A 15807-nucleotide genomic window follows, 5' to 3' on the forward strand; every position below is an offset into this window, starting at 1 on the left:
ATCCAGCACTGGAATATCTTCAATAATGGCCCGCATGGCTGGTCACACGGCCTATGCCAGCACACCTTCTAATGATGGTGTATTCAGAACCTCTTCAGGCAGTCAAAGCTTCTTCTGAAGAGCTCTGGAGGCTAAGAAATTTCTTTACTTGGCACTAAAAATCAACCTTGGAAGGAATCTAACCCTGAATAGCTTCCAAACTACAGGTCCTAGTTTCACCCTCCAGAACATGTCTGTTTCCCCTGCTCCAGCACAACGATTTTAAACTGGGGAGTTTCAGATTTGTGTTCTATAAAAACGACTCTAGTAGCAATACAGAAAGGGGTTTGGAGTTGATGAGATCAGAAGAGGAGGAACCAGATGGGACGTTGTGGCAACAGCCCAAAGGCAAAGCTAAAACAGTAACAATGGGACAAAGAGAGGGAAAGGACAAAGATGTTTACGAGACAGAGCTCACAAAACTTCATCCTGATAGCAAAATTGTTTTTATTGCTTTGAGTTGACAGGCTACAAAGTAAAGATGGGAAATATTTTAATTGCAGTTTGTGGGCTTTTTCTCTCTTTTCTTCAATAAGGAGGAGGAAACAAAAATTAAATGGACCCTTGAATCTGTGAGTTCCAGGGGGAAAAAAGGCCCAAATCTTAATTGTTCTTACTATTAGGAGGCCTGGCTGCTAAGAGTGATTTCCTGGTGAGAATGTAGGTTGGTGAAGGAGGTAGCAGCCCTGCAGGGCTGGCTCCAGACCAGCCCACTGACCTGAATATGAGGTTGTCTGTACTATGGATTCAAAGCCCACCCGCCCAGGCTGCCATTGCTGAGCCCCAGGATATAGGGGTGTGAGTGAGGCATTGTTCTTAGTTGTGGCAAGGCAACTTCCTCTGAGGTAACAAGAAAGGGAGGACTATCCAGTAATCAACTGTGCTCCAGTTATGCTGCACCTTCAGGGAGAACTCACCCATCAGGTGAGAGGCACTAACCTGTGGGTCATCCACCTTGGCTGGCCAGGAAGAGAAAGGCTGCTAAAACCAGGCCAGGCTTAGTTTGATAAAGTCTTTAGTGGAAAAAAAAAAATCACAAAAAAACAGAGATAAGAAAATAGGCTATATTAAAGCTAATAATAAAACTACTTCTAAGTAAGCAGGTAAATCGGTGCTGTTGCTCAGTACAAAACATTCTTTTACAAACCTAAAAAATATTTCCAAAGTTCCCTATCTGCCAGTATGAGATAAATTTTAATGGAAAATAGATGACCTAGTCTGTCTCAATTACCAATCCAGGAGTGTGTTGCCGCTGCTCCCTACCCCACCCCAAATCTATCGGTATAAGACAGGTGGGAGGTAGTCAGCACTTTACAGATTGTTTGGTGCAAGGTTTCTGCTCTCCCTGCACTTCTTTTTTAAAAGAGAGAAAAAAGCAGTTGAAATTTTGCAAATTGATGATTTGGTCCATGAATCCCTTTTCCTTCTAGATCAATTCACTCTTTCATTTCACTGTTGTGTTTCACAAGATCTGGTAAAGGGAAGAATCCTGCTCAGATTCAGTAAAATATACTGGGATACTTGGTTTTCCATGTGAAGAAAAAAATATTAGATCCACCTCACACTTCTCCAATTCCAGAAAGATCAAAGACCTAAATTAAAGAAACAAAAAGTTTAAAACTATCAGAAAAAAAATAGTAGAATATCAGTTTGACCCTGGGATTAGAAAGTATTGGGCTTCCCTGGTGGCCCAGAGGTTAAAGCGTCTCCCTGCAATGTGGGAGACCTGGGTTCGATCCCTGGGTCGGGAAGATCCCCTGGAGAAGGAAATGGCAACCCACTCCAGTATTCTTGCCTGGAGAATCCCATGGACGGAGGAGCTTGGTGGTCTACAGTCCACGGGTTGCAAAGAGTCGGACACGACTGAGCGACTTCACTTCACTTCACTTAGAAAGTATTTCTTAGATGAGACCAAAACAAACAAACAGAAAACTATAAAAGGTTGATAAATTTAACTTCTCAAAATTTAAATCTGTATGATAAGATGCTATTATAATATATAATAATAATATAAACAGTTAAAAAAACAAGCACAGAGTGAGAAAATATATTTATCACACATCTAAAATAGACTCTTGACAGTCCCTTGGATGGCAAGGAGATTCAACCCAGTCCATCCTAAAGGAAATCAGTCCTGAATATTCATTGGAAGGACGGATGCTGAAGCTGAAACTCCAATACTGTGGCCACCTGATGCAAAGAACTGACTCGTTGGAAAAGACCCTGATGCTAGGAAAGATTGAAGGTGGAAGGAGAAGAGGATGACAGAGGATGAGATGATTAGATGATTGGATGGCATCACTGACTCAATGGACATGAGTTTGAGTGAACTCCGAGAGTTGGTGACGGACAGGGAGGCCTGGCATGCTGCAGTCCATGGGGTCACAGAGTTGGACACGACTGAGTGACCAAACTGAACTCAAAAAAGAACTAGTATCCAGAATAAAGAACTCATATTAATCAATAAGAAAATGAAAATAAACCAACAGAATCTCATCATGCAATTCACAGAAAAAAAATCACTCAAATGACTTGGGAGATGGAGGAGAAAAGAAAAAGATGTCCAAAGATACTAGTAATCAGCAAAACACAAGTAGATGGGATATAATATCACTTCAAACCTATTAGACTAACAAACATTAACAAATAAGTCTGACAGTATCTAGTGTTAGGAAGAATCTGAAACAATGGGAATCAGTAAAAGCATTATGAAAAGCAATTTTGTAATACTAAAAAGAGACACACAACCTAGCAGAATCTGTTTCTAAGACTATAGGCTTGGGAAATTGTAAGCTGAGCTGGGCTTTGTGGGACAGGCAGGATTCTGACAGGCAAAGATAACAGGACTGGCATTCCCAAATAAACAGAGCAGTATAGGCAAGGCCATAGAGATAGGAAATCACCTGAGGAACAGCCATACTGTTTTTCAAAATGGCTATACCATATTTACACTCCCACAGGCAGTATATGAGAGTTTTAATTTCTCCATATGCTTGCCAACAATTGTTACTACCTGCCTTTTTAATTATAGCCATTTTAAGGGTATTAAGCAGAATCTCACTGTAGTTTTCAATCAGCATTTCCCTGATGACCAACGTTAAACATCTCCTATGTTTATCAGCCATTTGTACATCATCTTTGGATAAATGACTATTCAGATTCTTTGCATATTTCTTAATTGGGTTTTTTTTTTTAATTACTGAGTTGTTAGAGTTCTTGACATATAGACACAGGTATAAGTCCCTTATTAGGTAATTTACAAATATTTTATCCCAAATATGTGGACTGTCTTTTTGCTTTCTTGATAGTGTCCTTTGAAGTACAAAAGTTTTTTTAACTTTAATGAAATCCAATTTACGAATTTTTTTCCTTTGGCTTCTTGTATTACTGGTGTCAATCTAAGAAACCCTTGACAAATCCAAGGTCATGAAGATTTATCTCCAAGTTTTTTTATAAGAATTTTATAGCTCTTATATTTAGGTCTTTGAACGATTTTGAGTTAATTTTTGCACATGGTGTAAAGTAGGGATCCTATTTCATTCTTTCATATGTGGATATCTAGTTGTTCCAGCACCATATGTTGAAAAGACTATTCTTTCCTCCACTGAATTGTTTTTGGTACCCTTGTTAAACAGTCACTGACTGTAAATGCAAGGGCTTATTTCTGGATACTCAATACAATTCCAGTGATCCATACGTCTATCCCTTATGCCTGAACCATGCTGTTTTGATTACTGTAGCTTTTTAATAACTGGGAAATTGGGAAGTGTGGGTCTTCCAAATTTATTCTTTTTCAAGACTGTTTTGGCTAATATGGATCCTTTGAATTTCATGTGAATTTCAGGAACAGCTTATCAAAATATGCAAATAAGTCAGCTGGGATTCTGATAGGGATTATGTTGAATCTGGAGATCAACCGGGAAAATATCACCATCTTAAAAATATTAAACCTTTCAATCCACATGGGGCATTTTTCTAATTATTTAGATTTATAATTTCTTTCAAGAATGTTTTACAGTTTTCAAGGTAAACAATTTTATGCTTTTGTTAAATTTATTCCTTTTTTGTTTGATGCTATTATGAACAGAATTGCTTCATAATTTCATTTTTGGATTGTCCACTACAATTGAATAGATTGACTTCTGTGTATTGATCTTGTATCTTGCAACCCTATTGAACACATTTACTAGTTCTAACAGTTTTTGCATGGATTCCTCAGAATTTTCTCTACGTAAGATTGCTTCATCTGCAAATACAGTTTTAATTCTTCTTTTCCAATCTGGATGGCTTTTTATTTCATTTTCTTGCCCAACTGCCCTGGTTAAAACCTCCAGCACAATGTTCAATAGAAGTGATGAGACTGGACATCCTTGTCCTGTTCACAGTGTTACGGGAAAAACATTCAGTCCTTTTCTGTTAACTACGATGATAGCCATGGGTTTTCACAGATGTCCTTTATTAGGCTGAGAAACTTCCTTCTATTCCTATTTTGCTGACTTGCTTAGTTTTCTTAAATAATGAAAGGGTATCAGAGTTTGTCAAAAGCTTTTTCTTCATCTATAGAAATGATTATGTGAGTTCTGTCCTTTAATGTTTTAATATGATGTGTTGCACTGATTGATTTTCCTATTATGAGTGGCTCTTGCACCTATGGGATAAATCCCACTTGGTTGTAGTATATAATATAACCATTTCTATAAGTTATTGCTCATTTTGCTAGAATCTTGTTGAGGACTTTCACATTTATGGGATATTGGTCTGTAGTTTTCTTATGATGTCTTTGTCTGGTTTTGGTATCAGGACAGTATTTGCCTTATAGAATGATTCCCCCTCTTCTATTTTTTGGAGGACTCTGAAGAGGGTTAGTGTTAATTCTCATTTAAATATTTGTTAGAACTCACCAAGGAAGCTATCTGTCCTGGGCTTTTCTTTATGGAAAGTTTGTTGGTTGGTTGGTTGTCTTTCTAGTACAGATCTTCCCTGACTTATGATGGGGTTACATCCTGATAAGTTGAAAATATTATAAGTTGAAAATGTATTTAACATACCTAATCTACCAAACATGATAGTGTAACCTAGCCTACAATTAAATATGCTTGGAACACTTACATTAGCCTATAGATGGACAAAATCATCTAACACAAAGTCTGTTTTATAATAAAGTATTATATATTTTATTTAATTTACTGAATATTGTATTCAAAGTTGAAAACAGAATGGTCGTGTGGGTACAGAATGGTTTTAAGTGTGTTGGTTGTTATCCATATGATCATGTGGCTGACTGGGAGTTGCTGCTCGTTGCTGCTGCCCAGCATCATGAGAAACTATAATACTGCGTGTTGCTCGCTCAGGAAAATGTCAGAATTCAAAATCTGAAGTATAGCTTCTACTGAATATGTACCACTCTCACACCATTGCAAAGGTGAAAAATCCCAAGTCAAACCATTATTATTAAGTCAGGGACCATATACAATTTGTCCATTTCACCTAGATATCTGATCTGTTGTCATACAACTGTTCATAGTATTCCCTTATAATCCTTATTTCTGTAAAGTCAGTAGTAATGTTCCCTGTATCATTCCTGATTTTAGTAATTTAAGTCTTCTCTTATTCTTAATCAGTCTAGTTTGTTAATAAAAGTTTATTTTGTTGCTCTTTTTAAAGAAACAACTTTTGGTTTATTGATTAAAAAATTTTTTTTAATTTCACTGATTTTTGCTCTAATCTTTATTATTTCCTTGTCTTGCTTAAGGTTTAGTCTGCTCTTTCCCCTCCTCCAGAGTGTTAAGGTGAGAAGTTAGGTTACTGAGTTGAGGTTATTCTTCATTTTTAATATAGGCTTTTATAGCTATAAATTTTCTTCTAAGTACTACTTTAGCTATATCCCATAAGTCTTGGTCAGATGTATTTCACTCATTTCCAACTATTTTCTAGTTTCCCTTGCGATTTCTTCTTTGGCCCACTGATTATTCAAGAGCATGTTATTTAATTGTCACTAAATTCTAAACTTATTATTGATTTATAATTCCAATCTACTGTGATTGAAGAACATAATCTGTATGAGTTCACTCTTTTAAATGAGAGTTGTTTTATGGCCTAGCACACAGTCTATCCTGGAGAAGGTTATATGTGTTCTGGAAAATAATTAAATTCTTCTGATTGTCAAAGCCTGTTGTTGGGGTGTCCTACAGATATCTGTTAGGTGTAGCTGGTGTACAGTGCTGTTTAAGTCTTCTATTTCTTTGTTGATCTTTTGCATAGTTGTTCAATCCATTATTGAAAGAGAGGTACTGAAGTCTTCAATTACTACTGTTGAACCATCTTTTGCCTTCATTTCTGTTAGCTTTTATTTCATGTATTTTGGAGCTCTGTTATGAAGTATATGTTTATAACTGTTTTACCTTCATGAATGACTCCTTCATTATTATAAAATGTCCTTCATTAACTCTAGTAACATTATGGTGATTGTTATTTTAAAGGCTATTCTGTCTGATAATAGTATAACCACCCTAGCTATCTCGTGGTTCCTATTACATCATCATCTTCCATTCTTTTACTTTCAACTTTTTTGTATCTTTGAATCTAAAATATATCTCCTATAGATATTAAATTCTTGAATCTTTAAAAAAAATTCACTATGACAATATCTGCTTTTTAATTGGACACAGAGCAGATTTAGTGAAGCTATTGGAACAGTTCAGTGCAATTCAGTTCAATCGTTCAGTCGTGTCCGACTCTTTGCAACCCCATGAATTGCAGCACGCCAGGCCTCCCTGTCCATCACCAACTCCTGGAGTTCGCTCAAACTCACGTCCACTGAGTCGGTGATGCCATCCAGCCATCTCATCCTCTGTCGTCCCCTTCTCCTCCTGCCCCCAATCCCTTCCAGCATCAGAGTCTTTTCCAATGAGTCAACTCTTCGCATGAGGTGGCCAAAGTTTTGGAGTTTCAACTTCAGCATCAGTCCTTCCAATGAACACCCAGGACTGATCTCCTTTAGAATGGACTGGTTGGATCTCCTTGCAGTCCAAGGGACTCTCAAGAGTCTTCTTCAACACCGCAGTTCAAAAGCATCAATTCTTCGGCGCTCAGCTTTCTTCACAGTCCAACTCTCACATCCATACATGACCACTGGAAAGACCATAGCCTTGACTAGACGGACCTTTGTTGGCAAAGTAATGTCTCTGCTTTTAAATATGCTGTCTAGATTGGTCATAACTTCTCTTCCAAGGAGTAAGAGTCTTTTAATTTCATGTAGGTTGTGTTAAAACATAAGTAAAAATGTTGATAGTAAAGGAACAGAGTGGCTATAACAGCCTGAAGAAGTAGGAGGATACAGAGGAATTTTCCATTTCGAATGAAGGAAAGACATTTCTCCTCCTGAAAAATGAAAGAAATTAGGGGCATAGATCTAAATGCATCTTTATTTATGCTCAGGTAGTTAACACTCTTACATTCATTTTATCATCCTGAAGCCTGCATCATTTTAGACTTTCTTAGCTAGCCCTTTCCCAGTGCTTGAATTAGCTGTAGGCTAGAAGGCCAAAAATTCAACTTTTTTGGATTGTGTATATATTAAAAGTTAATACCTGAGTGACTGCCTTCAAAAGTGAGTTAATAAACAAGCCGTGGTCAACTCAATTAAATAAATAAGTACGTTAACACTTATTACGCTTTAGGTACTACAAGTGCAAAATGAAAAGACAATCTTTGCCCTCTATGAACTCTTTTCCTCTATGAGAAAGACAAACATTTAAGTAACCCTGGAATTCGGTATCTTCCAATAAAGGCTGTCAAAGAGGCACATACAAAGAGCTGTGGAACTGGGAAGAAGGACAAAAAGAATAGCAACTAACCTGACTCCTTTTCCCTCCAATTTGGTCTGGCTTCTGGATTGGAGAGGCTGCTGCAATTCTGAGTTAGTTACAAGAGAGACTTTTTAAGTAGAGTGTTATTTTTGTTCAGATCATGTACTTTCCCTTACTTTTGACTCAAACAAGTAACACTGTAGTGGACATTTAGAGGAAGTGTCAAATTGAGACAAACTGCACAGTGTTTTAGAGACAGCAGGAGCTTCATTTACAGGTAGACCTAGATTCAAATCCCAGCTCTTTTACTTATTAGCTCTGTGACTTTGGGCAAATCAATTCTCAGAGCTTTTGTTTTGGTATTTTAAAAAATAGACAATAATTCATTTAATTGTTTGATGTATGTTTTTTGAGTCATGTATGGATGTAAGAGTCAGACCATAAAGAAGGCTAAGCGCCAATGAACTGATGCTTTCAAACTGTGGTGCTGGAGAAGCCTCCTCAGAGTCCCTTAGATAGCAAGGAGAGCAAATCAGTCAATCCTAAAGGAAATTAATCCTGAATATTCACTGGAAGGACTGATGCTGAAGCTCCAATACTCTGGCCACTTGATGCAAAGAGCTGACTCACTGGAAAAGACCCTGATGCTAGGAAAGATTGAGGGCAAGAGGAGAAGGGGGTGACAGAGGATGAAATGGCTAGACGGCATCACTGACTCAATGGATATGAGTTTGAGCAAACTCTGGGAGATAGTGAAGGACAGGGAAGCCTGGCATGCTGTAGTCCATGGGGTCTCAAAGAGTTGGATGCAACTGAGCGACTGAATAACAACAACACTTTATGCTGGGACCAGTGCCTCTTTTTCCTTCTCCTGTATCTGCATATGAGTGGCTAGGGAAGAAAGTAGGGAAGTCCTGAACTTGCTTTGTAGACATCCATCTCAATATTCCTACTGACAGTCAGGAGAAGGAGTTTCCTGCTCTGGACGTCTTATGGTAGCCATCATAATCCAGCAGGAAGAACAGGGGCTCTGAAGGGAGGCAGTGTGGATTCAAAATCAACAGAGGTACCATGCAAAATACCTAGCATAAATACTTGGCACAGAGCGGTAAGTGCTTTAATAAATGTTAGTCCCCCACCCGTTTTGGAAATGGTTGCATTTGCCTGTAGATTTTAAGACTACTTAATGAAAAGCTTCTCAGTCTTCACTCATGTCCCTCACTCCTGCTTTTCCCTTTCCCTTACATGGCTCCAGGTGAGTAGACCTATCGCTATTTGGCCAAGCAGAGGCTAGACAAAAGCCATCTTAGTGTGTTTTTTTGTGGAAACATTGAATCAGTCATTATGCTTTCAGTTCAGTTCAGAAGCTCAGTTGTGTCCGACTCTTTGTCACCCCATGGACTGCAGCACCCCAGGTTTCCTGGTTCATCACCAACTCCCTGAGCTTGCTCAAACTCATGTCCATTGAGTCAGTGATGCCTTTGAATACAGGTAGTTGTTATGCTTTGAATATAAGAAACTTTTTGTGTGCAGTTGTGTGTATATTGTGTATTACAACCTTTTGTGCATTTTAAAGCATTTCTATCTCTTTAAAAATGTATAAATATCAGTGTCCCCATACTTCGGCATTTTTATTTCTCCATTATTTTCAGTCTGTTATTCTGTTTTGTGCTATTGATTAATAGTGAAAGTTAAAGCAACCTCAATGTCGACTAACAAGGCATTATCCAAAACAAATCTAAATGACACAATTCATAATTCCTTAAACAAACTAAGGTGTTACAGGACAGAACATAGCATATAATCTCATTTTTGTTGAAAAATAATGTGTACAGGTCTAGAAAAAAGAGACAGTGTACTGTCTCTGGATCAGGATTGGGTTTTCCAATACGCTAAAATATGAACCATGTCTCAGCTCAAGGATCCCCAGAAAATGCTTCCACTTCAACACATTTCTTGTTTAGAGACGCCACTAAGTTACTATGTGACCTGGGCAAAGCCCTTATAATCCTTATCAAATCTTTAATCTCTTTCTGCATTTGAAAAATAATACTAACAGTAACTATTAAATGAACATCTCCCATATTTTTAGAGGTGAGAAAACTGAGACTCTGCAAAAATAAGTAATTTGCTCATGGTTATCTTAGTGACAGTTAAGACTGAAACCAGATCTGATAAAGAAAAAGAATGATAGGGAAATGGTGGACTCTATGAGTTTTAATTTTTTTTCCTCTTAACACAAAGAAGGCATCAATAGACCATTCTTTGTATAACAAAAATGATACTGTACAGTCTGTTGGATTGAATTAGAAGTTGCACTGATTTACAATTAACTCATGGCTGAGTACTCAGATCAATCTAATCTAAATTTTATGGTTTGTTTTATTGTGGCCTATGATCAGTTGAAATCACAAGGGGAAGTTCAAGAGCCTTACATGCTATAGAGGAAGGAACATCTCTCAACTCTTGAGTAGGTGAATGATCCCAGGCAAGTTACTTAACTATTCTGTACCTCAGTTCCCAAATCTGTAAAATGGGACTAGCACCATCTTGCCATGTAATTACCAAGTTGCATTAAATTTAGAAATCCCAGCACTAGAATAAAAGCAGATTCCTCAAGTGTTATGAGTAAATTATCTGAGAAACATCTTAAAGGACACACACTGGCCTCAGTACTGCCAAGAACTCAGTGAAAAAGGCATAACTGTGCAAACTGTCACCTAAGCCAGAGAAAAGTGAAAGTGAAGTCACTCAGTCGTGTCCGACTCTTTGCGACCCCATAGACTGTAGCCTACCAGGCTCCTCTGTCCATGGGATTTTCCAGGCAATAGTACTGGAGTGGACTGCCATTTCCTTCTCCAGGGGATCTTCCCAACCCAGGGCTCGAACCCGGGTCTTCCCCATTATAGACAGACCTTTACCGTCTGAGCCACCAGGGAAGTCCTGAGGTAAGTCCAGATTCCTCCTTTCTCTTATTGCCCAAATTCAACATCCAGTCCTAACTTACTAATTTATATTCCACACATATTAAATGTCTACTGAACTGAACTGAATGTAAGACACTGTTCTAAAAATGCCTCAAAGATGTCTCCACTCCTTGTTCACATTGCTTGACCAAACTATTTTTAGGGCTTCCTAACTTATTTTCTGACCTCTATTTTCTCTCTCTCCAATCCATCCACCTTCATCCAGAAAGACCTTTCAAAATTGCTACTATGGTGATCAAAGATAAAGTTTCAAACAAGTATCCAAACAAGGATAAAGGTTATTCCTAAGGATTAAGTTACAAATTTTCTTAGCATGACATAAAGACTCTCCAATTCTGGCTCCTATCTATTTGAATGTCCTATTATTTCCTCTTTTGCCAATCTTGGCCTGGTACTTCACCAATACCGAACACACAACTATTCTAGCATACTGAATTCAACTGTCACTATTCAGGCTATCCCCAATGCTCGGATTGTCCTTCCCTTGCCCTTCACTTTATTTCCTTCTTCAAGAAGTCTCCCATAATCTTCGTCTCACCAGACCTGATTAGGGGTCCCTTCTGGCTACTCTTTTTTTATTTGTTTGAGTTTTCGTTTCTGGGCTTGAGCTTTCTCTAGTTTCAGGTGGGGGCTACTGCCCAGTTGCAGTGTGCAGGCTTCTCACTGTGATGGCATCTCTAGTTGTGGAGCACAGGCTCTAGGGCATCAGGTTCAGCAGTTGTGGCCCATGGGCTTAGTCACAGAGGCTTGTAGGATCTTCCTAGGAAGATCCCATGGAATCAAACCCATGTCCCCTGCATTGGCATATGGATTCTTAACCACTGGACCATCAGGGAAGTCACTCTAGCTACTCTTATAACTGGCTTTTCTTAAAGCTCTTATCAAATTATATTTCCGCTTTTCTCAAGTACTCATCCCTCAATATTGTGGATCTAGTATCAATCCAATGATGACCTCTTCAGTCATATTTCTCTTGGTCTTTATATGTCCCAGCAGGGGCTTCTGTTTGTGATCTCACTATCCAAACACACTCTTTTATTTTTTTTAATTGATTGATGATTGCTTTACTATATTTGGTTTGATTTCTGCCATACATCAACATGAATTAGCCACAGGTGTATGTATGTCCCTTTCCTCTTGAATCTCCCTCTCACCTCCTACCCTTTCCCACCCCTCTAGGTTGTTACAGAGCCCAAATTTGAGTCCCCTGAGTCATAGAGCAAATTTTCATTGGCTATCTATATTTTACATATGGTAGTGTGTACACTAACATGCTACTCTCTCCATTCATCTCACCCTCTCCTTCCTCTTCCCTGCCCTTGTCCAAAGTCTGTTTTCTATGTCTGCATCTCAACTGCTGCCCTGTGAACAGGTTCATCAGTTCCATCTTTCTAGATTCCATATATATGTGTTAATATATGATACCTGTTTTTATCTTTCTGACTTCACTCTCTATAATAGGCTCTAGCTTCATTCACCTCATTAGAACTGTCTCAAATGTGTTCCTTTTAATGGGTGAGTAGTATTCCATTGTATATATGTACCACAGCTTCTTAGAGGAGCCTGGCGGGCTACAGTCCATGGGGTCACAGAGAGTTGGACTGACGATTGAGCAACACACACACACACACACACACACACACACGTTTCTTTATCTATTTATCTGTCGACGGACATCTAGGTTGCTTCCATGTCCTAGCTAGTGTAAATAGTGCTCCAGTGAACACTGGGGTACATGTATCTTTTTCAGTTTTGGTTTCCTCAGGGTATACGCCTAGAAGTGGGATTGCTGGGTCATATGATGGTTCTAGTCTTTGTTTTTTAAAGGAATCTCTATACTGTGTTTCATGGTAGCTGTATTAATTTATACTCCCACCAGCAGTGCAAGAGGGTTCTCTTTTTCTCCACACCCTCTCCAGAACTTGTTGCTTGTGAATTTTTTGATGATGGCCATTCTGATTGGTGTGAGGTGATATCTCCTTGTAGTTTTGATTTGCATTTCTCTGTGGTGTTGGAGAAGACTCTTGAGAGTCCCTTGGACTGCAAGGAGATCCAACTAGTCTATTCTGAAGGAGATCAACCCTGGGATTTCTTTGGAAGGAATGATGCTGAAGCTGAAACTCCAGTACTTTGGCCACCTCATGTGAAGAGTTGACTCATTGGAAAAGACTTTGATGCTGGGAGGGATTGGGGGCAGGAAGAGAAGGGGACGACAGAGGATGAGATGCCTGAATGGCATCACTGACTCGATGGATCCGAGTCTGAGTGAACTCCAGGAGATGGTGATGGACAGGGAGGCCTGGCGTGCTGCGATTCATGGGGTTGCAGAGAGTCGGACACGACTGAGCAACTGAACTGAACTGAATAGAGCAACACTGAGCATCTCTTCATGTGTTTATCAGCCATCTGTAAGTCTTCTTTGGAGAAATGTCTTTTTAAGGTTTTTTGCCCACTTTTTGATTGGATTATTTGTTTTTCTGGTATTGAATTGTATGAGCTGCTTATATATTTTGGAAATTAATTCTTTGCCAGTTGTTTCATTTGCTATTATTTTCTCCCATTCTGAGGGTCATCTTTTTACCTTGTTTACAGTTTCCTTTGCTGTGCAAAAGCTTTTAAGTTTAATTAGGTTCCATTTATTTTTGTTTTTATTTCCATTATTCTAGGAGGTGCAAATCTACTCTATTTTTAGTCTCCCTCCTTCCCTAATCACACAGCCCATATGGCTGATGCCATGCATCTGGCCAAAAAGAACTTACCAGCTAACCACCATTTCTCTGCTGACTCAACTGCCACTGCAGAAAAAGGAGCATGGACTTTAGATTCAGATATGGGTTCTAATCTGTTTCATCATTTTGACTTCTGTGAATTCAGGCAAACTATCTTTAAAAAATATGGAAGGCTTCACAAATTTGAATGTCATCCTTGCGTAGGCGCCATGCTAATCTCTGTATTGTTCCAATTTTAGTATATGTGCTGCCTAAGCAAGCATGAGTCAAACTATTATTTCCACTTACTGAGCTTTGGCTTCCTCGTTTAAAATGGAACAATAATAACTTTGCAGAGTTGAGGTGATAATAATACTAGCAATAAAAATAATAATATTACTTACTGTGTGTCAAGTATCATGCTACTGAATACTTTGCATTGATCTCATTTAATTTTCATAATCCCTTAATGAGGTTCCACTATTACCATTATTTTATAGATGAGGAAACCAACTAGAGAAGCTAACTTACTCATCCAGGTCATTTTGGTAGACCATGGGCTGGCTAACTCAATGCCCATTTCCAACCCCCTCTGCCCTCCTGAGGCTGGAAAAGTACCCGCTTTCTCAGCCTTCCGATTCCTTAGGACTAGCCAAGTGGCCCAGTTCTGATCAAGGAAATATACACATAAGTCTCCTGGGGGAACTGTGGGAAAGCCATTGTTTTTCTAGTAAAAGGACAAGTATTTCGATGTTCCATCACCTTTTTTCCACCTCGGTCGCAGAGGTGACGCCTACAACTATAGCAGTCATCCTAGAACAAGTGGGAAAAGCCAAAAGATTCAGGGGACAACAGTCTTGAAATCACAGACCTAATAAATCAATGCCATCTGCCACTGACCTCCAGATTTTTTTTATGTGAGAAAAATACACTTTTATTTGTTTAAACTACCATTAGTCAAGTCTTCCAGTAGCATCTTCAGGTATTTATATGTGGTACAGAGTAATTAAATGATAGAGCTCAGTTCAGATAGTCACTCAGTTGTGTCCAACTCTTTGTGACCCCATGGACTGCAGCACGCCAGGCTTCCCTGTCCATCATCAACTCCCAGAGCTTACTCAAACTCATGTCCATAGCATCGGTGATACCATCCAACCATCTCATCCTCTGTCATCCCATTCTCCTCCCTCCTTCAACCTTTCCCAGCAGCAGGGTCTTTTCCAATGAGTCAGTTCTTCGCATCAGGTGGCCAAAGTATGAGTTTCAGCTTCAGCATCAGTCCTTCCAATGAATATTCAGGACTAATTTCCTTTAGGTTGGACTGCTTGAATCTCCTTGCAGTCCAAGGGACTCTCAAGAGTCTTCTCCAACACTACAGTTCAAAGTCCAACTCTCACATCCATATATAACTACTAGAAAAACCATAGCTTTGACTAGATGGACCTTTGTTGGTAAAGTAATGTCTCTGCTTTTTAATATTCTGTCTAGGTTGGTCATACCTTTTCTTCCAAGGAGGAAGCATCTTTTAATTTCATGGCTGCAGTAACCATCTGCAGTGATTTTGGAGCCCCCCAAAATAAAGTCTCTCTCTATTTCCATTGTTTCCCCCTCTATTTGCCATGAAGTGATGGGACCGGATGCTATGATCTTAGTTTTCTGAATGTTGAGTTTTAAGCCAGCTTTTTCACTCTCCTCTTTCACTTTCATCAAGAGGCTCGTTAGTTCTTCTTCACTTTCTGCCGTAAGAGTCGTGTTATCTGCATATCCGAGGTTATTGATATTTCTCCAAACAATCTTGATTCCAGCTTATGCTTATTCCAGCCAGCCCAGCATTTTGCATGATGTACTCTGCATGTAAGTTAAATAAGCAGGGTGACAATATACAGTCTTGACGTACTCCTTTCCTGATTTGGAAAGGAGTCTGTTGTTCTATGTCCAGTTCTAACTGACCTGCATACAGATTTCTCAGGAGGCAGGTCAGGTGGTCTGGTAGTCCCATCTTTTGAAGAATTTTCCACAGTTTGCTGTGATCCACACAGTCAAAGGCCTTGGCATAGTCAATAAAGCAGAAGTAAATGTTTTTCTCGAACTTTCTTGCTTTTGTGATGATCCAGCAAGATGTTGGCAATTTAATCTCTGGTTCCTCTGCCTTTTTAAAATCCAGCTTGAAGATCTGGAAGTTCATGGTTCACATACTATTGAAGCCTGGCTTGGAGAATTTTGAGCATCACTTTGCTAGTGTGTGAGATAGAGTTAATAAGATTC

General features: G+C 39.0%; 1 protein-coding gene and 1 pseudogene across 5 annotated transcripts in view; both read right to left on the bottom strand.

Annotated features, from left to right (window-relative positions):
- FAM168A (family with sequence similarity 168 member A) overlaps window positions 1-15807 on the bottom strand; it is a 202426-nt gene that overhangs the window by 34555 nt on the left and 152064 nt on the right. The gene's annotated exons all lie outside the window — the stretch shown is intronic.
- LOC128061060 (uncharacterized) lies at window positions 13723-13822 on the bottom strand (annotated as a pseudogene).

The sequence above is a fragment of the Budorcas taxicolor genome, chromosome 15 (assembly GCF_023091745.1).
Source record: "Budorcas taxicolor isolate Tak-1 chromosome 15, Takin1.1, whole genome shotgun sequence".
Classification (NCBI taxonomy): Eukaryota; Metazoa; Chordata; class Mammalia; order Artiodactyla; family Bovidae; genus Budorcas; species Budorcas taxicolor.